Source organism: Mesocricetus auratus, unplaced genomic scaffold (assembly GCF_017639785.1).
Source record: "Mesocricetus auratus isolate SY011 unplaced genomic scaffold, BCM_Maur_2.0 Super-Scaffold_6730, whole genome shotgun sequence".
Classification (NCBI taxonomy): domain Eukaryota; kingdom Metazoa; phylum Chordata; class Mammalia; order Rodentia; family Cricetidae; genus Mesocricetus; species Mesocricetus auratus.
Window position 1 is genome coordinate 98,841,058 of NW_024429184.1, and position 23,620 is coordinate 98,864,677.

General features: G+C 43.8%; 1 protein-coding gene across 1 annotated transcript in view; it reads right to left on the bottom strand.

Annotated features, from left to right (window-relative positions):
* The window catches only part of Megf10 (multiple EGF like domains 10), a 149,424-nt gene extending 126,811 nt beyond the window's left edge, over positions 1 to 22,613 (bottom strand). Inside the window, exon 1 of the mRNA XM_040741797.1 lies at positions 21,854 to 22,613. The gene's annotated coding sequence lies outside the window, so the exon portion shown is untranslated. The remainder of the gene's footprint in view (positions 1 to 21,853) is intronic.
* Positions 22,614 to 23,620: the final 1,007 nt, after the last annotated feature.

Genomic DNA, 23,620 nt, shown 5'->3' on the forward strand with positions numbered 1-23,620 from the left:
TAATTTGCTGTGGTTTCAGGTTATCTGAAACCTTTCTAAGAGAGAATGCTAATGTTAATGTCTTGCTATGAGAAGTGTAATTTGAACCTAATAGAATAAGGCACATAAAAACTGAAATTGTCCATCTATATCCAAGGGTCTTAAAGGAATCTAGTCATGCCTAGAGACTTACACAGGGCTTGGCACTGGAATGCAAGGCAAACCCAGAAAGAGAAAAACCACCCCAGCCAAAGGACTCCAACCTCCCCCAACAGCACCCTTGACTTCTTGAGGGGCTTCAGGAGAAAAATTCTTGCCCAAGCATCATTTTTGGTGACACCGGCACAGCTAGTTCAAAAGGAGTACAACTAGAGATCTAATAAGGCACTTTGCTATTCTCTGAAATAAAATGGAAAAACAGAGACTGTGTTCTTCAGGGTTAATTACCACATCTGTTATTGGGCACTTTACCATGATTGACTGGAGTGTATGTCAGACATGGTGCCAAAACCTTCCCCCACGGCAGTAGTTTCCTGCTCCCTGTCTGAATACCATCAGGCTCTGTCACGGCCAGGATTTACATGGCAAACAAGCACTGCTGGTGCCCACAAGCCCCTGTGCAGACTGAAGGCTTTCTCCCCCTGGAGTCAGCAAAGATGGAAGCTGAGCATGGGTGCTTATGTGGGTGTCTCCCTCTTTCAGTCCCATTCACAGGTTCATGGAGCTGACAATAAAGAGATACAGGGTAAGAGGGGAGGCAGAGAGAGACCAGGAGTGGCTGGGCTGTACATTTGTGAAATGCATCTTTGGAAGCATTAAGTTAATGTTAGGGGGGTTGCTGGAAGTTAAAAGCATTCCCTAGAGCCAGCTAAGTAGCTCAGTGGATAAAGATGGTTGCCACCAAGCCTAGTAACCTGACTTCAATTCCAGGGACTCGTGTGGTGGAATCAGAGACCCCACTCCCTCCACACGTATGTCATAGGACATATGCACCCACACATATACACGCATACACGATAGATAGATAGATAGATACATAGATAATAAATACGTGTAATTTTTAAACATTAAAACATTTTCTAGCTCCCTAGGAAATGGTGACTTCACAATGTTCATAAAATGTCAAGCAATCTGGGTTATCTGTATGCCTTAGGATCTGCAAACAAAGAGGATTATTTCTGAAGAACAATAATCAAATAAAATTCTGGAAAATTAATGTTTCCTACATGCTAGACAAAAATAATACCACCATTCTTTGTGCTCAGTAACTCTAGTCAACAATTCCTTCAATCCTGTTATGTGGACAGTGGTAGATTTACTAAGTAAATTGCAGTTCCTTCACAAAGGATCGCCTGTTACATCATGCTGTCATTCACCTTGTTAATAGTGTAGAAATCTAGGCATTCATATCTCTCTGAGGTAGCCCTAGATGAAGTTTATACTCAGGAATCACCACAGGGATAGTTACTGGCCTGGAGATGTACTTTTAGACCACCAGTCTAAAAGCCATAGCAAGCAACTGCCAGTGTGGCATACACTGGCTGGAGAAAGACACAAATCCTCACGTGACTAAAGGCAACAGCAGCAGTTCAGAGCTCTTGGTAGGAAATGAGTTACCAGGACAGAGAAAAGCATGCATGCTATTTAAATGCATTCTTCTAGAACCATCCAGCATGAGTTGCTCTTCCAGGGGAGACTGTGTGCATTTACAAACCCCTAATTGTTTAACTTAACCACAGCACTATTTATAGTGTTTTGAACGCATAGCTGCTATTGGTGCTAATAATTTTTTAAAAAGGGTTAGGGAAGTGAAAGCAGTATGTGGCATTATCTAGAAAGAAATTTGCACTTCTGAGAGTTACTGCCTATACACTTTGAGAAGATTCTGATATGGAAGAGCTCTTTCTGTTTGGGGGCTGGAAACTGAGAGTTGGGCTGTCATGCTTCCTCGTGGTCCTGACTGCTGAAGGACCCCCATAATGTCTCAGACTCCTGGAATCGTGCCCTTTCTCTCTTCACATTCTATGTGATTAAGGTTGTCTTCCAAATAAGTATGTCCCTCACTTTCTTCCCTCTTTATACCTTCCTTAGCCCCCGAGAGAAAGGGGGTAGTACAGCGTGGCGAAAGGAAAGCTATTAATTCTTAAATAACATAAAGGTCTCTCTTCAAACAAGTGAAATCAGAGGGAGGTGGATTTTAAGGCCGAATTCCTTCAAAAGAATTTTCAAAGGCAATGTTTGTGGTACATAGAGCGAAGGGCTAGAAGCAAATTGGTGACGATTCTTCAGAGATGATGCTAAAAAAAACACAGGCAATAAAAGAAAAGCAGATAAATATGAGTTCGTCATTTTTAATTGTGCATTAAAAAATGCCATCACTAACACAAAAGACATCAAATCATGGAAGGCATAATATGAAACAGAGTCATTATTCAGATTATAAAATGAACTCCCAAATCTCATCAAACAGAACCACCTAATTTAAAACTGAAAATATTACTTGTATAGAATTTTCTCCTTTCAAAAATTGCTTAACCACGTGGGCATTTTAGTATCAGACCTTGTTATTATCTTATTAAGACATTTAATATTAAAGCAAATTGTGTGTTATCTTGCCAATATATTGTATTTATTTTATTATTATACATAGGATATTTTTAATGCAGCAACATTAAAAGCACATGCCTCTATTCTTTATAACTCTCCCTTCTCCACAAAGTGGAATTCAAGTCAGTGTTGTTGCTACAGTTTATAGGGTGGCTGTCAGAGGTCAGGGTCAAGGGCTGGAGAGTTGATGGTCAAGGTACAGAAGTCCACTTACAGATAAGTTCAGATAAGTTCTGAAGACACAAGGCATGGGACCACATCTACAGCTATGACACTGTGTGCCTCTAAGCATTCTTATAAGAAAGCAACTGCGTGAGGTGATGGCTATGCTAATGAACTTTTGTGTGTGTGAGAGAGAGAGAGAGAGAGAGAGAGAGAGAGAGAGAGAGAGAGAGAGAGAGAGAGAGAGAGGGAGGGAGAGGGAGAGGGAATCATCACCTGGTAAACCCCAAATATATCCAATTTCATTTATCAATTACACTTCAACAAAGCTGAAAAATGCATCAATCTGTGTCATATAAATAGGAATTATTTTGAATATCAGTATATACTTATCATTTTTTTTGTTTTAAACCAGGTACAGTGCCAAAATGTGCCTTTCATCTCAGCTACTGTAGAGGCTGAGGTGAAAGGATAACTTCCGCCCAGACACGTGAGTACAGCCTGAACTTTTACAAAGTTATACAAACTTTTACAAAGAATAAACCGTGCCTCAAGAAGAAAGCAATGGCTGAGTTTATTGGCCCAGTCCTGGGAGCCCAGTACTGTAAAGAAGGGTTATAGGCTCTATAATGAAACCTGTCCCAAAAACTGAAGAAAAACGGTTTTACGTTATTTCTTGAGAGAAATAATGTACTATGTACATGAAATCATTGACGGCCACAAGTCAAATGAGAGCCCCTTCACTCCCATCAGGATAGCTATTACCCTCCACATCCTGCAAAGAAAAAAAAAGGAACAGAAAATAATAAGCGTGGGTGAAGATGTGGATAAATGAGCCCTCACACACTGCTGCTTGTAGCGACACACGGAACAGCCACTGTGGGAAATTGGTGGGGGTGCCTCAAAAAGAAAACAAACAATGACAATAACAAAAATGAAAACAAAACACCTTGGAATAACCCTAGAACAATTTCACCCCTGGGTATTTATTTCAAATGGATCGAAATCAGACTCCAGCAAACTTTGTGCCCCGCTGATTCATTCACAGCACTCAGAGGGTGAAAACAGCACAAATATCTACTGACGGGTGAGCAGAATGCAGCGTGTTCAATCAGCAGAGTGTCGGCGGCCTTGAAAACGTTCAAATGTGCTGCAATGTGGGGGAACCCTAAGATGTCCCTGTGAAGCAGCAGCCACCAAACGATCCAGCCTGCATGAGGGCCTACAAAAGTCAAAGTCACCCAGGCAGAAAGTGGAGTGGTGGTTTCCAGGGGCGCGTGGGATGGAAATGGGGAGCTGGTGTAAGAGGTACAGAGCTTCAGTTGGGAAGCAGGGAACCTTCTGAAGAGAGACAGAATTGACGGTTCCACACCAGTGCCGGCGCTCTTAAAATGCTGCAGAACCAAACATTTGAAACTGGTGGTTGGGGGAGGGGTGAGTATGATCAAAACACGCTCAAAATTCTTTGAAAAACTAATTAGAAGGGGGAGAGAGGATATATAAATAGATTAAAATTTACAAAAATAAATAAATAAAACTGATGAGTGTGTGTATACCTTACTAAAATGCAAAACAAAAACAAACAAAAAACCCATAATCAAGCCCAGGCCTGGGGGGGGGGTCAATGATGCCTCCCCAGAGTGGAGTTTTCTTTCTTTTGCTGTACAGCTGTGTGAAGACAGACTGCATCCCTCCCTCCATACCAGGCCTGGTAATGGAGATGCTACCATCTGAGAAGGCAAAGCAAGAAAGGATGCAAAACAGCCTCCCATGGTGAGCATAGGACCACCACTATCTTCACCCAGATCTCTTCCTCGCTGGTAGGGAGGTCTAAACCCCGGTTGTCTCTCCCGAACTCGGGTAGAGAATGCCAAAGAAAGAGATCGGGCCTTTTCTTAACTTTTAAGTGAATGGAAACCAAATGTGCATCAAAGATTTGGAGCGAGAGTGCCATGCTGGAATTCGAGACCCTGGATGTTGCCTACCCGAATTCTCCCATCTAACGTCACTGTCCAGCTTAGCCCGTCTTGGCAACCACGGCCTATGGTGCTCTTCGCCTCCTCAGTTCTATGGCATTTAAGGTTTTAAAATAACCTGCCTCCCTTCAGTTCTTAACTCCTCAGTTGGGATTTTCTGAGTCAAAAAAGCTTTGGTGTCTCACTTCTTCCTCACCCATAACTGCCATGGATTCGGGATCACACAAAACACTGCTTTTTGAGTCTAGAAGGCTGATCACAAGTGTTCCTGGCCAGTGCCCTCACAGACCAGTTGTTATTTATAATATCTATAGAGGAAAAAAAAGAGCTTAAGAGATAAGTCACCCAGCACTTTCCAACAAAGCAGGGCACAGCTGTAGCGGGGACTCGGAGCAACTGTTCCATGAAGAGACAGCAAGACTTTGTCTTTCGACAAGGTCTGCTGAGGTCACGGCATGTGGCGTGGATTAGGGAATCCCAAGCCCTAATATCCAGTGAGACCAGGTTTGCAGATGGCATCCTGGAACCAGGGCTCTGTGCCATCACCTGGTGTTTGCATTGCAAGGCCTCTTGAGGAATAGAAGCAGAGATCAAGCTTAAAAAATATTTTAATGCCAATCGTTTATTTTTATTAAAGATATGGTCTACAAGCCTAATGAAGGGAAGACATGATTCATTTTTGCAGATTTTCCCCCAAGATCCATCATGGTGGGGTGGAAGAAATGATGTGTGCCATGGGCAGGAGGTTTGGATCGGGTCTGCAGTTGGTTCATTCTTGAGGCTCAGTGAAACACATACTTTAACAAGGAAGGCATTTGCAGACATGCATAGGCTGCAGGCTAAACCAGGAAGCAACATAAGAAAGAGTCCGCAGGAAAGCCGCCATCTGTAACTGATTTCAGCTTCTCCCGGGCACAGAAAGGGCAGGGAGAGCTGCTCACCGAGGCACATGGTTGCGGCTCTTCCATTTAGTGTTGAGTTCCATCATCAAGCTAGGGTCCTATTGGGGTAAGGTTAGGCTAGGCTCAACAGGATCCCTCAGTATCCCATTCCCACAGCCCATTAGATGCTCCCCATGGTCCAGACAGCAGAGTCTCCCAGCAAGTTCATGAGGTCAGAGAGCACCTTCTTGATCTTGCTGTAGATGCATTGCAGAGGAAAAAGAGGTACTTATTCCAAACATGGGGTAGAGCTAGAATGCAGCACCACCTCTTTGTGCTCCTTGTAGCTTACACAAGGAATTCTGCCATTCTGGTTAACCAAATGAGCATTAGATGCAACATGGGCTTCCTTTACTCAAGAAGCACTTTATAGTCTCATTCAAGGCCACGCCAAAGTAAAGTAAGACAAGCACTTTAGTGGGTCAGTGACCTCAACTTTGAGACCTGCAGCAGGCCAGGGCTTTTCACTGTACAAAAATTAGAACACCAAAACATGGCTTCCAACTGATTCCATTCTAAAGTGGCAGCCACACTCATGATCTATACTGGCATTCACAAACTGAATTGATTCTGTTACCCACAACTTGGCCTAGAATCTATCTAATATAAAATGTATATGGAGTCAATAAAGTGAAAATGTGCTAAAGGGAAGTCCCTCCTACACACCTTGCTTAACCTGGCTTCCTGCCCCTTAGTCTTCGATTGACTTTCAGTCATGAATATAAAAATCACACCACCCAGCAGCAAACATCTTCACTCTCCATAGCCGCTTAGCTGCCAACAACTACTGGGTCCAGATGAATGTTTGCTGTAGCCACTGTGTCAATTCATTTTGGGCACAGCGACAGGTATAAGACAGTGAAGCCCAGTCCCCTTACCACACCTGGGAGAACATTACAGAAGAACACAGTCTCCAGCGCATCCGCAGTTTCCATCTAGTTAAGAATATACTTGGGATGGGTCTCATCTACAGACTTCGGCAAGCCACCTGTGTTTAAAGAGCTGGTTTTTGGAACTCATCACAAAACTCACTCAGCTCCCTTGATCCTTTCTTTACTCACTACATTTTGTTCTGATAAACTACTGGCAAGACTTGGTTGCCGTCCTTCTCAGGAGTGACATAACTTACCCTCAGAAGAAACAGAGAAGGCATGCTTAGCCACTAACCCACAGAAACACCGTAATCTTCTTTGGTGCCAATGAATGAACATACACGCCATGATTGCCTTATTTGTGTGACCTCATTTTCACAAACGGTACAACCCGGCCAAGAAACAAAATGCATTCTTCCCAATTTTCCAGCTTGGCAGGCCAGTCCTCAGGTCAAGCCACTAAAAATCCTCCTTGGCTGGAGACAGTCACCACCTCTGCCTGCCATCTCTGTAAAATCCAGAGAAGTCTCAGGCCTGTCCTTTAGAGACGCACTTGTGGATGTTCACTTTCGGGTCTTTGGACTTCGGTACCATAGCCTCAACCAAAGACAATAACACTGGGAGGGGACAGTGGGATTTAGAGGATGGGCCATGCGATGACACTTTCATAAAGATCAAACTGCACAGCAGAGTGGAGCTGCAGTGAGGCTCTTTGCACAACCCATAGGGACAGCACGAACAACAGTACAAAGCATTATTTACGCACAGCCTGAAAATAAAAGTGAAGACCTTTTCCCCAGCCCAAGCCTGGCAGAGCTCCACATCACAAGCCTTTTGTTTTGGTTTTGTTGTTTTTTTAATGGCAGGAGAAAAGTGCCTTTGCTCCAGGTTGGTCTTCCCTGAAATAAAAGGCTACCATCTGGCTCATCTAAGCTGATAAACTCCCTGTGCCTGCGTTCTTGGCTGAGCAAAAACATAGGTGTCAATCTTCCAGGAGAATGGTGCCTTCTCCCCACCACGAGAGGCTTCCTCTGCCTCCTGCCACTTGAAATGCTGCCTCCTGGGCTGCTCATCCTGGCTCGCCATCTCACCACAGGTTCCATCCCGTGAGAGAATGATTACGAAGCCAGTTATCCAACCTTCCAGGCTCTTTCCTCAACTGCTACCCTCTTGACAATGGTTCTTACAGATGCAAGATGGAGCTGAAGCTGTTTTAAAATCTGCAGCATGACCTTTTCCCTCATGAGTGTGTGGGTAGGGGGCAAGTCAAAGTTAACCACTTAAATGAGTATTGATTAGTTTAGATTTTCATCTTATTCATGTGTTCTCCTGATTCCAAATAATCTTAAAATTAGTAAGATCTACAAAAAAATTACTTTTAACATTTTCTGCTTGTGCTGGTTTGCTAGGGCTGCTGCAAGAAAAACCACAGAGCAGGGAGCTTAAACAGCAGTCATTTGTCTTAGGATTGAAGGTGCTGGGAACTGAAGGCCAAAATGAGCTCAAGCAAGAGTCCTGTCCTGGCTTGTAGACAGCTACGTCATTGCTGCATCCTCTTATGGAACACTGAGAGGATTTGAATATCTCTCCCTTTGTTTTCCCTCATCTACATTTACTTATTTTATATGTTCATACTTTATAAAATTATAAGCCCACTATGAAGGTAATACTCAGGACCAGAATCATAAAAAATGTAGACATGGCTGTGGCACATTTATCAACCCCAACGTTCAATTCTGCCTTTTGTCTAGATTGCATGAAATCACTAGTAAATTTCCATATAAATAAATACCTTAGCCAGAGCTCAGGGTATTCATCATAAATGCAGACAATGCACACCTGGAAAGTACTAATAAACAGTATGTTCTCACGTGACTGTTACACCTGCATCTGGACCAAACCAGCTATGTCTCTGTGAGTTCTGAGCTGCTCATGCACCTAAATCCAGCCTGTCCTCTTGAAGGCCTGTGCACATGCAGTAACAAAGATTTTGTAAAAGCTTGTACAATTAAAACAATAACAATAAATTGGGGGTAGGGGGGTTCCGAGTACCATAGTGCATGCCTTTAATCCCAATGCTTAGGAGGGACAGACAGGTAGATCTCTGTAAAGTTGAGACTCTCCTAGTCTACATGGCAAATTCCAGGCCAGCCAGGGCTACATAGTCTCAAAAAATTTCAAAGAGATGGATGTCAATAATTATCAGTGCAGAATGACATATCTCCTGTTTGGAAACACATTTGGAGAACATTCAATGGGCACAGACATGAGAAAGGCTTTTCTGGGGAATGCAGTGACTGACTTGGCAGCACAATGTTGGGGCTGGTTACTGCTGATCACTGGAGTTTGAGTCCTATCGGTCTGCTCTGCTCATGACCAGATAGTCTTGCTGATCTCCTGAGTTGGGTAAATGGTCTTCCTAACCCTGCCTGGAGAAGGGCTCTTCCTCCGTATCCCTACTTGACACAGTTAGAGTCATCAGAGGAAGGAGCCTCAGCTGAGGAAATGCCTCCATGAGATCCAGCTGTAAGGCATTTTCTCAATTAGTGATCAATGGGGGAGGGCCCAGTTCATGGTGGATGGCACCATCCCTGGGCTGGTAGTCCTGGGTTCTGTAAGAAAGCAGGCAGAGCAAGCCATGTGAAGCAAGCTAGTAAGCAACTGCATGGCCTCTTCATCAGCTCCTGCCACCAGGATCCTGCCCTATTTGAGTTCATATCCTGACTTTCTTCAGTGACGAACAGCAATGCTGAATTGTATGCCAAGTAAACCCTTTCCTCCCCAACTTGCTTTTTAGTCATGGTGTTTCATCACAACAATAGAAACCCTAAGACAATATCCTTTGTCAGTTTCAGTAAGTGCAGCAAGCCTGAGACTGGACCATCATCTGACCGTCCACACTGTCTTTAAATTTCCTTTTGGACTGCCCATGCAAACATTTAGACGGTGCTATCCTGAGTCATACCTTCTTTCTCAACTGTTCTATTCTGTTTCCATTTCTCTAACAGATAGTCCAACCTTGGAACATAAGCAGACAACTTTGAGTCAACCTCCTGATAAGTAGTTAGGATCTCAACAACATTAAATACTGTCTCATGAGCCTGCAGGCATTCTGTGACTATAACTAAAAGATTATTTATCTTGAGGATACAAATATCAAACACCAAGCCTCTCCTCCTTTTGTCCATATCTGAAACCTGTCACACCTTCATCATCTGAGAAATATGAACCTCTTCTTCACCTGGCTCTAGAAGATTGCTGACAGGGAATACACTCAGCTTTCTATTATACCTTCAGGGTATGTTGAGGAACCTCATCTAATGCCTAATGACATGGACCGACATCCCAAGGAGCTGTCATCATCAAGGTCAGGAGGGTCATTCCTGTGCTCACAAGCTCAGATCAACTCACCTAAGGTCATTCCTTCATCCTTTAAAAACTCATTTAACCTGTTGAAAAATGTATTATCAAGGTCAGGCAGCTTAAGGATCACTCTCCAGACACCATCCCCTCCACCTCCAGGTTATCTCCTGGGGACTAGAGTGTGACTAGTCTCTGTAGCTCCTGTCAGGGTTAAACCTGAGCAGACAATTTATAAGACCTCCACCCTTGTCTCCCTTGTGCACACCCATGCTTATTTCTCAATACTTGATTAAATAGATACTCCACTCTGCAGCCCTCTGCCTGCCTGTCCTCCCTACTTCTGCCTCCACACACACATAGTCACATCCATTTCTACAGATGGAATTCTCTCTTCCTTGGCTCTATGGCATAAAGCTCACCTATCCATCTAAAAACTTTGTCTGGTCACCAAATTCTGGGATCTGAGGTAGGTTTATTTGCAGCCTATTGCCTGTTCCCTTGACCTCTCCCAAATTCATAAATACACTGCAATCTTTCAAACAGGAAACCCTTACCTCATAGCAGACACAAAGTGAGCACAGGTTGTCCAATCTGTGCAAACAGATACATCTTACTCAGACATAAGACATTTGAATGTTTTTAAAGATGAGAAAAAAAGTTGAGATGAAGTTCACATAATCTAAAATTCATCATTTTAGCCACGTTGTACAACCACCATCATAATGACTACCCACTTCCAGGGTGTCCCCATCACTTCAACAAAACACCAGATATTTATGTATCGTCCATTATTCCCTTCCCAAACCCTGAAAACCACCCATCTACATTCTGAGAGTATTGTTTTTCCAAGTCTGTAATGCCTCCTATAAAAGGACGAATACACCATGCAGAGCTTTCTATCTACCTTCCTTCATGTAGCACAGCTGTCCATGCTGAGACATGTGCTGGGCTTCATTCCTTTTTGTGGCTGGGGAATATTCCAATGCTTATCTGTATTGTCTCCGATCCTCAACGGATGGGATGTGGGCTGTTTCCATCCGACAAAACAGTTCAAACTGCTTTAGATACTGCTTCCATGAGTATGGGTACACAAGATTTTCTTGGAGTACCTGTTTTAAATTCACTGTTACCTTAAAACAAGGTCAAGTTACTGGCAGTTTTGTCCAATCCTACAGTCAAGAGAATGTTTCTTTTAGCAAAATACTGTAATCAAATGTATATTCTCATTAGTAAATTTGACTATTTTTGTAATCCAGAATATTTTAAGATTTCTTATAGTTTACATTTATATCAGAGACTATACATTTTAAATTCTATGATAATTAGCAGAATCTGACTTAAGCACTTGAAGGAGTCACCCATTTGAAACATAAGCAGATCTAACTCCTGGATGTGGCCAGTGTTCTTCCTTGTTTTCATATGACCTGGTGTTGAATCATGATGAAGGTGGGTATTAGATGCTTACTGTATGCTTACCACTGTGCTACATGCAACTGAGTTTACACACTATTATCATGTCACGGGTCATGAACAGGTAGGTACTCACAGAGTTTGCTATTTGCTCAAAGTCACTGGTTTAGGAATGGAGACTGACTCTCAGACTAGATTGTCACATTTAATACATTAAATGACAAGGCCAGGAGCAGACCAACACCATCAAATTCTTGTCCCACAACTATATCTCATGCTTGCATAAATCAGCATTTAATTTTTAACATCAATGTCCAAAACGAAGGATACAAACTAGAAACTCAAATCTCTCACCCAGGGGTACCCATGTCCACACCAAGGGGTCAAACTCCCCTTTGAAAAATAAATCGCCCCTATTTTTTTCCAGTTGAATCTATCATCCCATATTAGAAATACAGAGTTGGGTGTTCCACAAATGCAATGACCCTTTCTGGTACCATCTAGACAGGCAAACACTAATAGATAACAGAAAACAGGAGGACAGACTGCGGAAGGTGGAGACCTAACAGCTCTTATGCTATTCTGCCTCATCCACTAACACTGTGGACTTGAGCTAGGGCAGTTGAGACAGGTAAGAGGAAGGGAGTGGAAACATGCCTATGACTGTATGCTCCTCTAGAAAACAGTAAGGTGAGGATGTGTGTGTGTGTGTGTGTGTGTGTGTCTGTGTGTCTGTGTGTCTGTGTGTGTGCATGCACACACACGCTGGAAGCATTCCAATAGCAGAATTGAGGACAACAGTCATCTAAGGAGTCAGAAAAACATCCAGGATCAACATGCCCTTCCTGCTTTTTCCTATACATGGCAGATTACTATGAAGAGGAAGACTGTAGACAGTAGAAACTGACCACTGAACTGCTTGGCTCTATTGAGTTTAGAGTCTAAAGAATGGAGTGTTGCTAACATGTTGACCTCTTAGGTACTGGATTTGCTGCCTAGACAAACATAATGTCTGGGTGGGCTCGTTGCTTTACACTTTGGTTCTTTAACTCCCAGACAGTAAAATTCTACCTACCCAACTCCTCCAGATCCATACTATGATCCATATTATGGATTCCCAGGGTTTACATTTTCCTATCACTGCTAGGGATATGGGACTCTGATTGTTTAACCTTTCATCGAGTATAGAAAAATGCATCCCAAAAGGGACAAGCACATCAAAATTTAACTACTCAAGGAATTTTGGCAAATGGAACAGGCCCATGTAAGCAGCCACTGACTGAGCCCAAGGCCTCAGTGGACAAAACATTGACTCTGATAGAAAACCAAGTCTCAATAGCACAAGAATGTGCCACATGCGACATGGACAACAACAAAATGAATTGCTAACAAAAGACCATGTCTAACAAACAACAACAAAGAGACAGCATACAATGTCCCTATTGTTTTTAACAAACACTTCAACTTCACAAAACATCAAGTATAATACAGTAGTCTTCCCTCTAAGCACTGAGGAGAGAGCCTCTCCCTACCTCACACAAACAGAGTCAAAGAGCCGGCCTAATGACAATGAATTGAAAATTAATTAACTTATTGGGCTAGTGTTTAACATGATCATTTTGCTCTTTTGTGTTTCCCCTTCACCGTGTCTGCATTAAAGGCACACATATCACTGGCAGAACCAAAGTCTCACTTAGTGCAGGATAAACAAACTATAGGAGAGAGGAGAGTAGAAAGCTAATGAAAATAAAGACACTTGCCTCCCTACAACCCACTTGTCTCTTCTTCTCTAATGGATTTGCAATGATAACCTATAATCAAGGCCCAAATAAAGACTTCATGAGGAGCCCTAAGTGATTTGAAGTAAGTCATGTATTGCCCTCTCCCGGGGATGACTGCACTTAAGACAAATGCTCCCAGCCAGGAAAACTCTCATCTTAGAGGAGGAAGGATTCCTACTGGCCCAAGGCACCAGTCGCCTGAGCACTCCATACAAATGTGCTCTCTGGAACCCATTACATTCAGCAAGACTTCCCTCCTTCCCCTTCCCCCATGTCTATATTCTTTGCCTAATTGAAAAGGAAAAAATTAAGAAAGACTCAAGAAGAATAGCTACCCACAAATATGCACAGGAACTAGGGACAGAGTGTCCTTTCGAAAGGAACCCAGAGGCAAAGTCCGGATGAATGACATACTTTTCGTAAAGGGGGTAATCAGGCTAAAAGAACAACGCTGTTGGAAAGTCTGCGACCTTTGCAAAGATGTGACCTTGAATTTGTATCCTCTTCTGTCCTAAAGAATGTGTCCGGCTGTTGATCTCACAATTTGATCTTTACAGTAAGTTTGTAACCCTTTCTATGCAGCATGGGACTCCTATATTGGGAGTGAGGGATCTAGATAACTTCCCAGATATATTGATATATTGGTAACTTTCTGATGGATTTAATTACATTTTGAACTCAAAATGTAACTCTCAAATGCAAGGTCTGTATTAAATACAAATTTCAGTGGTAATTATTAACACTTCAGATATAATAATGATGATTATCCAAGAATTTTCCTCTAAAACATTAGACCATAATCCAGGGAAGTTTTGAGATCTGACACTTGGGGAGGTGGTAGAGGTGGTGTTTGATAAACAACCCCAGGCTGGCGTGGAACTCACTGTGGAACTGAAGATGACCTTGAACTCCTGATGCCCCTGACTCTACCTCCTGAGTGCAGGGACTACAGACCTGTGTCACCATGCTCAGTGTTTGTGATGAGGAGGACTGAGCCCAGGTCTTTGTTCTTTCTAGGCAAGAATTCTATCAACCCCTAGCCCAGATGTCTGCCCTTGATGAACGTGGAGAAAGAAGCTAAAAATGTCTTTGCCTCTCAAGGAGGTAGATCTCTTTGGCTTCTAAACTAAATAGTAAAATTCTATAAGTCAGTGAGACAATGGTAGAAAACAATTCTTTCTTGGTCAAAAACACACTGGAGTTCCAACTCTATGTTTTCCTTGTGCTGTGTCTGCAGCTTCAAACAGCAGATGAATGAATGAATGAGTCTTCCCCAGAATTACATTTTCCCTCCCCAAACCCTACCTCTGACACATTGCTGCAAGTAGTTTAACTGTGGAAGGCCTTGACCTCTTTCCTTTGTCTCTCTGACTTAAATGTGTCTGCCTCCTCGGGACTACCAAGCTTAATCGGACAGCAAGCCAGAGCCTAGAGGAATATCAGCCAACCCTAAAACAATGGGTGCCTTTCTCTGGTTGTCACATGAACAGTGTTGTATTACAGCCATTGTTCCTCCAAGTAGGGAGGAAAGGCACAGCTTCTCACAGACCAACTATTCTCTGTGACCCACACCGCCATCACCAAAATTAAAAATCGAAAAGAAAAAAAAAAGACTAGCATGCTATTTGAATGGGGCACTGTAACCCCAAACAAGAATTCTAGTGCAAAACCCTAGGCCATCTGCATTGTCCTGCCTTGCTGAGAATGCACATTCCCAGGTCCAGCACACCTGCTAAATTGAAACCCAGAGAGCCATCAGCTCTGCAGTTTGTTCTCAAGCCTCTGAAGCTTAGGAACATGGGCCAAATAGAGTGCCAGGCATTTCCAACCTCACCAATGGCATTTGTTTATCTGTTTAAGGGATGAAGTAAAGGCAAGAGGATACTGACAGGGCTTTAGATTGAATGCTGTGCCAAGACTGTAAACCTCAGTATAGAAAGCAAAAGATGCAAAGATGAGGGGTACCAAAGAACATGGGGTGGGGCACTTAAGACACTAAAAGCCATCCAGAAGATAATGGGAATTTTAGAGAAAGAGACAGGAGGAGAAGAGAGTGCTAGAACAGGCCATGGAGGCTGAGATCATCAGAAAGTGACAGACCAGGACAGCTTTCGGTGACAGAATGAACCAAAGAACCATTCCAACCACTATCACCAACAACAACACAAGCATGTTGGAGTGGAGTGAAGCCCAGAGTCAGAGTGACAATCTAGCATGCATAATACACACATTGGATTTGCTCTCCAGCTATACACACACAAAAAATTTAAAACTTCTATTTAATTTTATTTTAGTTTGTGTGCAGGTTTGTATATTTGCTTGGTGGGAATACATCTTGCCAACCCCTCAAAAATTTTGACAAAGATTATCTTTAACATTTTGTAAATATTAAAATATGAACTTTTATCGTAATCCCAAACCTTAAAAGTCAATCTCTCAAAGCCTTTTACTGCCCAGAGAAACGCTCATGTTTAGGTAAGTAGCTTCAGGCTGAGGCAGAACTATCATGTGGCAAAATACTCTTTAAACCAATCAGGAGTAAATCTAAATACCACCCCAGATGACACTAGTAACAGCATCCCCTTCCTGTGAAATCCCTCCAGGTGGAAAAGTAAAAGCTCTTCAGGAATGCTTTCTCATGAACAAGGGCATCTTCTAAGCCAACTTTTATTTGGATCTCAGAGGGTGCCCACATCTGGTCTCTATAACAAGATAATAGCAATAAAATGTGAAAGATTCCTCTAAAACTCAGCATTGTGAGGGACAGACAAAAACCAGTCCTGTGACACCATAAATAGCTGTCATAAAAATGATTCGCAGATCCTTTGAAATGGTTCATCCCTGCTCCCACTGCCATGTGTTTGCAGAGCCTATTGCCCTGCCTGCTGTGTTTCCTCTATATAAATCCTCTCTTAGCAGAACATTCCCCATGGGTACACACAGCCCTCTTCTTGGCATGAGCCCGGAACCACTCTCAGACCTGCTGTTTGACCCTGACTACACCCAGCTTTACCTGGCTGGATACACACACACACACACACACACACACACACACACACACACACACACCATTTTTTTAAAGTATCAACTCTTTCTTTCCAACTGTAATGTTTATCATTTCATGCTGTACACCTAATAAATATATGATGAAGGAAAAAAACTCAAACGAACTAATCATAAAAACCAAAATCAAGTCTTGTCATCAATTCCTCATATACAATAAAGTGTTTTTTTTAATCTACATATGGGCCAGGTGGCAGTGGCACACACCTTTAATCCCAGCACTCCGGAGACAGAGGCAGGCAGATCTCTGTGAGTTTGAGACCAGCCTGGTCTACAAGAGCTAGTTCCAGGACAGCCTCCAAAGCCACAGAGAAACCCTGTCTTGAAAAACCAAAAAATAATAAAAAAATAAAAATAAATAAAATACAATAACTGTGGATGTGACCTTAGGTAGATTTCATTTTTTAAAAATCTACATATGGATGCTATTTCAGCCCAGATACAGAGAGGAGGGCCTAGGCCCTCCCCCAAATGATGTGATAGGCTTTAATGATCCCCCATGGAGGGCCTCACCATCCTTGGGGAGCGGGCGGGGGGTGGGTTGGGGAGTTAGCAGGGGATATAGGAGGATGACAGGGAGAGGGAAGGGGGATGATATGTAAAATGACTGTTTCTGAATTAAAAAAAAAGAAAAAGAAAAACATCTACACATGGTGGTACATGCCTGATGTCAGTCTGAGCTACATGAGACCCTGTCTCAAGGGGAAAAAAAGGCAGAAAAGCATGTAGAAGATTTGTTAAAGACCCATTATAGGAGCTACCACCTGCAGCTGTTTTTTGGAGCTAGCCATGTCTGCACAGTTCATCTGAGATGGACATGATATTAACAACACAGTGTTTGGCCACCCCCACAATGAGACCTCCTGGCTCCCAAAGATCTGATGGTTTTAACAAATGCTAATGTCCTGCACATGCACCTAGGAAGATGAGGCGCTCCACACAGAAATTCTATTTCCCTTGTCTTATGAGGGGGGTGGATGATTTATTGCTCTCTGGGGAGGAAATCGAGGTGGTTAGAATGCTTTCCATAGTTTCTTTATCTGGAAGAATAAATCATTAAAAATGAAATGGGGGAAATCAATAGACATTAATAGTGCTAACTGCAGAATGTAGTGTCACAGTCGCTCTCCAGACTGGCTCGGGGCATGGCATCTGTCATCAAAGAACAGCCTCATGGCACTGACAATTGTGCACATAACGTTCAATAAAATACAACACCACTGGTGTGGATATTGTGCTTTCCTGTGCAACCCTTTAAGCTCCCTGAACGAACCCTTCACAAGAACTATGTTAAAAAGCTGTAAGAATGGTCGAAGTGAGATTGACCTTCACAGTTGCGTAAGAACAAGAGATAAAGAGAAAATTTCAGATTTGGAGAATGGATGGATGAGTAAGTGAGGTAGTGCAGATGGACAGAAGTCCAGGCAAGACGTGAGGCAGGAGTGTACTAAGAAAGAAACAGGTCATTTGGGGGAGGGGAAGAATTGTGAATGGTGAGTCCCTAGGACTCAGTGAGTCTTATGTCAATAATCTTAAGTAAATACAGGGTTCATGTTCTTGAGAGCAGGGGAGTCCAGCAATGCATGCGACTGCTGTGTTCCCAGTCCGACAGCCCCAGGTGTCTGTGCTCACTCATCAGGACTGCTAACTCCCACCCATAAGTAGACTCCCTCTATATCTGCTTTATGTGGGATTGCCATGAGACAATAGGTTCAGCTTTGTTGAAGTGGCTCCCATTTGCATAATTCGCTCTTTACAAAATGAGTGGAAACAGGAAAACTAAAAACTCTCCTAGCAATACTAAGAATTTTTCACATAAACTTAATGTGAGACAGAGGCGGAAGTTATTACAGATGCTAAAGCATGCAAAGCTTTCAACAGACTCGGATGTTAATTGACCTTGAATGGGCTAACTTTTGCTCTACACGAGGAGCAAATAATCAAAGCAAATGGTGTTTGAGAAAAGGAGACTTCAGGAGAGGAGGACACACTGGATGCTGTGTCTGATCAACAAAGTAGAAGCAGAGAGTTACGGCGTTTTGCAGCCCGCATCCCTCATATCCCACAGCCCCGGCCCTGGAGTTTATCCTCTTTCAGGAATGTGTCCTTGTGGGCAACTAAGAAAGACAGTACTGAAGCAGTTATCACACATATGCCAGGGTGCCTTATACACTGAAAAGTATGAGGCACCAGGACACTGCTGATCACAAGCAAAATCATCCCAAAGTCTCATTGTATCTCGCTGTCACACATAGCACCTACTGTGGGGTTGAGCGTGTAAGCATGAATTTAGTATTATGTGGTGTTTTGTGAGCCCACTTAGGACAGTCTAGAGCAGTAGTTCTCAACCTATGGGACGTGATCCCTTTGGGGGTTGCATATCAGATATTCTGCATCTCAAATATTTATACAACGATTCCTAACAGCAGCAAAATTGCAGATAGGAAGTAGCAATGAAATAATTTTATGGTGGGGTCACCGCAACATGAGGAACTGTTTTAAAGGGTGGCAACCTTAGGAAGCTTGAGAAGCACTGGAATAGAGTGTTTTCTTCCCTATTACTTTGTAGATCATATAGGCAAGTAGTAAATTCTGGGCTGACTTCTGCACCACTCTTAACAGATACGTAAGAATGAGCACTAGCATTTGTGCCACAGGAAACCACCAGCTGGTGTCCATTCATTCATTCATTCTTCTCCCACACTTTTGTGGGGGCATTTATTATGTAACTTCTATACTCCAGTCACCTGAGTAAGGTAGTTCATCAAGGAATGATGAACTCACCAACCTGCTGGGAACATCATTCAGATAACAAGGAAACCAAAAAGATGTCCACAGAGATGAATGGCAACTCACGTGATACGAACTGCTCATGGGAAACAGAAAGATCAGAGGGGAAGTCTGACTTGAGCTGCATCGTCAAAGATAAATGGATAACAGGCAGCTGCTTACACAGAAAAGAAGGCTACAGACATTTCTAACAGAAAGAACCATCCACACAGTGAGGCCATGAAGAAAGGAATGGGTGCCGTGTATTTGGGGACATAATGAGATCCTCAGGGACTGGAGGGCTGGGAAGCAGGAGAGGAGAACAGCACAGGAGAGGGTGCAGAGTGGTCTTTGGAGGACAGTAATGAGGCTGGCTGGGGCTTTGTGCGAGAACTTGGTACTCCTCCAACCCTGATGTGGGGACTGCATTTTCAACAAGCGCATACAAGATGCTGATGGTCCGTCCCCACCTAGTGATCTGCCAAGCACTTAAGCAATGGCATCACGTGATCAGATTTGTATTTTAGAAATGTCTCGTCAGACTGAAGCAACAGTCTGAAGAGGCAGAACCCACTGCTATACAATGAACAAGTGGCCCTGGCATCACCTCGAATTTTATAGATGTGGTCGACTTCACCCAAGACTTCATGAGTCAGGGAGGGACCGAGGTTACACACAATAGGAACCATAAGAAACTGTAATTTGTTTAGATAAAAAATAAATGGTCAAGTCTTGGTAATTTTTCATGGTAAAAAAGAATCTAATGTTTTTAAACAAATTTCCTCCATGCTTCTGATGTACCCAAGTCTGAAGGTAGCTGATGGAATACAAGCAGACTTAATGTATTTCCCTTTCCTATTATCATTATTATGCACCCCAAACAAATGCTAAAAATGGAAAAAGGGGGTCAAACACAGCCAGCAATGAAGTAAAGTAACTCATATAAGGGCTTTTCGAACCACAAGGAAGGCCAAGGCTGTTTCCCTTCCCCTCCCCTCCACATCCAAACTCATACACCATAAAACTGATGTCAAAAGAGAGAAGCAGCCTGTCTGAGGTCACACTGAAAACTTTGTTGAAATTCTCAGTGTTATGAGCTTGCGTGTGTCCTTAATCAGGAGTTGGGATTTGTGGCTACAGTGTTTGGGATTTGCTTTATATAGGGCTACTGCCCCATGAAGACAGGGTTGGCATACTTAAAATGAAGTAGGGCAGAGAGGATCATCAAGCAACTACACATACTCATTTTGAAAGTAAAGCCAGAGAAATTAGTGTAAACCCCATTGAAATGTAGTAGATGCTTCATAAATGTCTACTTAATGAATGATTGGCCTCTAAAAAGTAGGATAAAGAAACTATGCCAATGCAAAAGGTTTCTAAGGAAGTTACAGGCTGTCACTTTGCACACCCTGTGGCATCCAATCATGAACCAGCTTTTCAGAACCCAGCCCCACCACACACACCTTCCTTTCTACTGAAAGTGCCAAACAGAAAACACTGCCAAGACATTCGTGAACTAAGCTGAGCAAACCATCATACCCTAGGCAGTGGTGAAGCCTGAAGATGAGATCAGTCATCAAAGTCCTCAATAGCAGTATCAACTAACACTTGCTGATAGCTAACAAAGAGGACAATGAAAACAACGCAACCATTAATGCTGACTCAACAACAAGATGATAATAGTAATAACTAGCCCCTCCTCTGTGTGGAACTTCCCATGCACTAACTCCTTTATCTCTAGAATAAGCACTATTATTGTGCCCTGATATTATAGACCTACATAAAGGTGTATTAGTAAGCTACACCAAACCACACAACTGCAAAGTATCAGAATGGGGCCTTGAACCTGGATCACCCTAGTTTACTAAAGGAATTCCTTGGCCTTGTAAGCAAAACCAAAGCACCAGGTAAGCTGACTCCTTGGAGCATGCCAGTCAGGCTGAGAGCATTTCTGGATAATGTCATGTGGCCTGCTCTTTTTACCCGTAATGCACAGGAATGAAAGGTTTTATTTGAGAATACTATATACAGAGTAAGACCTAGCATAAAGAAACCAAGGATGCCATTCTCTGCCTCGGCACAGCATGGCTATTGTTGTCCAATAGCAGAAATGATGCCTCATTCAGGCCAAGAAAATTCCAGGCTTTCACTGTCTCCTTTAGAAATGCGGGGATTTGTGTGAGGTTATGTGGGAAAGAAACAGCAGATACGCTTCCCCTGTTTCTTTTATTCAGAAGGATCATTCAGGAAAATACTTCCAAAAAGAAAAAAATAAGACAAAAAAAGTTCCAAACTGGGTGTGTGAACGTCCTAGAGTGAAGAGATTTAAAAGAAAATGACCGACGGGGGCACATTTCCCTCAAATAAATAAGTGTGGCTGGAAGAACTGTAGCTTTCAGTGCTCTCCAAGGACCCGAGCATTGTGACAAGGACCCTAAGTTCTGTGAACTTCCCTGGACTCTGACACCCCTGAAGGCAGGAAGAGAGCCCCAGCCCGCAAACACAATCTGAATATCAAGTACTAGAGAAAGAAAAGTTTAGGAAACAAGTTAGGATCCCAGAATTGTACTAGGCAGACCTCAGAGGAAGGCCCGGCCGAAGCTGCATCTCATTCTCAGATGTCCCCTAAATCTCCCTGTTCACACCGATGTCACGATCAGCATGGAGCAAACACAGGCAAAGCAACACAGAGGCGCAAAACACCCAAAATAAAATGCATAAAGAAGAGATATTCCCTGGAATTCCCTGCAGACTCAGCTAACAAAACCAAACACAAACAACCACAATAAACCCCTGGGAAGCAGGCAAGCCATCAGAGTCCGGCTTTCGTTGCACCAAGGTACCCTGGCTAAGGGGAAACGTGCCCCCCAAAAGGCCCCAGCAGACGCCAAGCCCAATGCCCTCCATAGTTGAGTTTGCATAACTCTTACCGGGTTTTGAGATGATGCTGTGATTGGCAAGGCAGCCTGCTTTCCTCCGGTCTTCACCCACTCCAGCCCAGATTCAAAATCTGTTCCCCACAGCGCCACTGGCCTCCAAGCAGAGTCCCAGGAGAAAGCGATGTTTGCAGCTCTTGGTTAGGCTCGGAAGATGGGGCCCCGGGAAGGAGACCGGTCCTGGAGCCCCAGATTCACACAGGGACCATGTCCTGCTGCAAACTTGAACAAGCTTTTCCCTGTCTGGCTGGAGATGCTGGAGGAGGAAGACAGTAACCGGAGCCGGGATGGGATGCCAGCAGTTGCCGCTGCTGCAGCTGCTGCCTCTGGGACAGTGGCCTCTGGGGAGGCGGCGCGGGGGGAGGGGGTGTCACTCGCTCGCAGTCCCTCCAAACCTGTAGTCTCCTTCTGGCTGGACTCCTGGAAGCCCTTCAGAGACCCAGTCTTGAAGTTGGCAAACTTGGAGTCACCACGGGACTTGAAACAAGTAATAGTGGCAGTGGCGTGCGATGCCCGGTACGGTGCCAGTGTTAACCCCTCGTCAAAGTACCCCAGGAGCAGAAATCTAGACCTCCTTTAAGAATCTGAGGTACAAAGTCAGTGCCCGCCAAGTGGACGGGACAGCGCGCCCCCCGTGTGAGGGAGCGCAAAAGTGGACCGAGAAGGGATGGGGACCAGGCCAAGCCACGGTGCGTGGAGCCACAGCTAAGACACTGGGAAGGTGGGGAGGGAGGAGGCGATTGGAGGTTGACCCGCCAGCCTTGAGGTGCGGGCGGAAGGACAGATTCCCCCATCTCTGAACTCCCAGCGGGTCGCCTCCTGGTCCCCGTGCGCGGCGATTTCTTGGGGAATAGCTCCCTCTGCCGACCACCCAGGAGGCCCGGGAGACCCGGGGATAGACCTGAAACACGCCGGCTCCGCCTCCCACTTTCCCCCTCCAGACTGAAGAACTCCACAGCATCCCAACAACCCCAGGACCATACAAAGTTTCCTAGTAGTTAGGCAGTAGTTTCCTAATTCTGCTAACTTCCAAACACACAGGAAAGCAGCCGATGGTCCCATTCTCAAAGACAGGCAGCCAGAGCACCTTCTCCTTCGAGGCTTCTCTTCCTCGAGTAACAGAAGCTCTTTCCAGAAAAGCCTCCAAGTTCCCCGGGCGTGCGAGTTTATCTTCTTCACCGATAATCAGAACTCCAGATTGTGTTGAATGAATTCAAACTGAAACGAAGTGAAAATGTTTGAACTGCACCTGTGCCCATTGTCTTTACCCTTCACTGGAATCACTGGGCCATTTGTTGTGAGCTGGATGGTTGCTTGTCTGCCTGCCTGCCTGTCTGTCTGTCTGTCTGTCTGTCTGTCTCTCGTCTGTCCTTCTCACTTTCTGTCTAGTTAGTTAACTAGGTATTTATTACCTTCACTTATCTTTGGAAGGGTACTTTTGCCGCAAGCACTATAGTCCGAGTGGGAAGGACATCTAGGCCCTGCTCACAAGCAGCCCCTGCACTGAGCCAGAGCTCGGACCCTCCTAGCCTGGAATCAGAACTACGACGAACAGGACAGATAAGCCTCAAAGTGACTGATACATACGGCAGGTTTTTTTTTTAACAGCTCTCGAACTAATATCAGTTCACACCGTGTATTCCCCAAAGTTTGCCTGTTTAGAAAGTCCATTACTCCACTTTCCTTCTGTTTTTAGCCGTTTAAATTTGCATTCAGCATATTGTGCCATGTTTGGTGTGTCTTGAACAATATGAACATCTA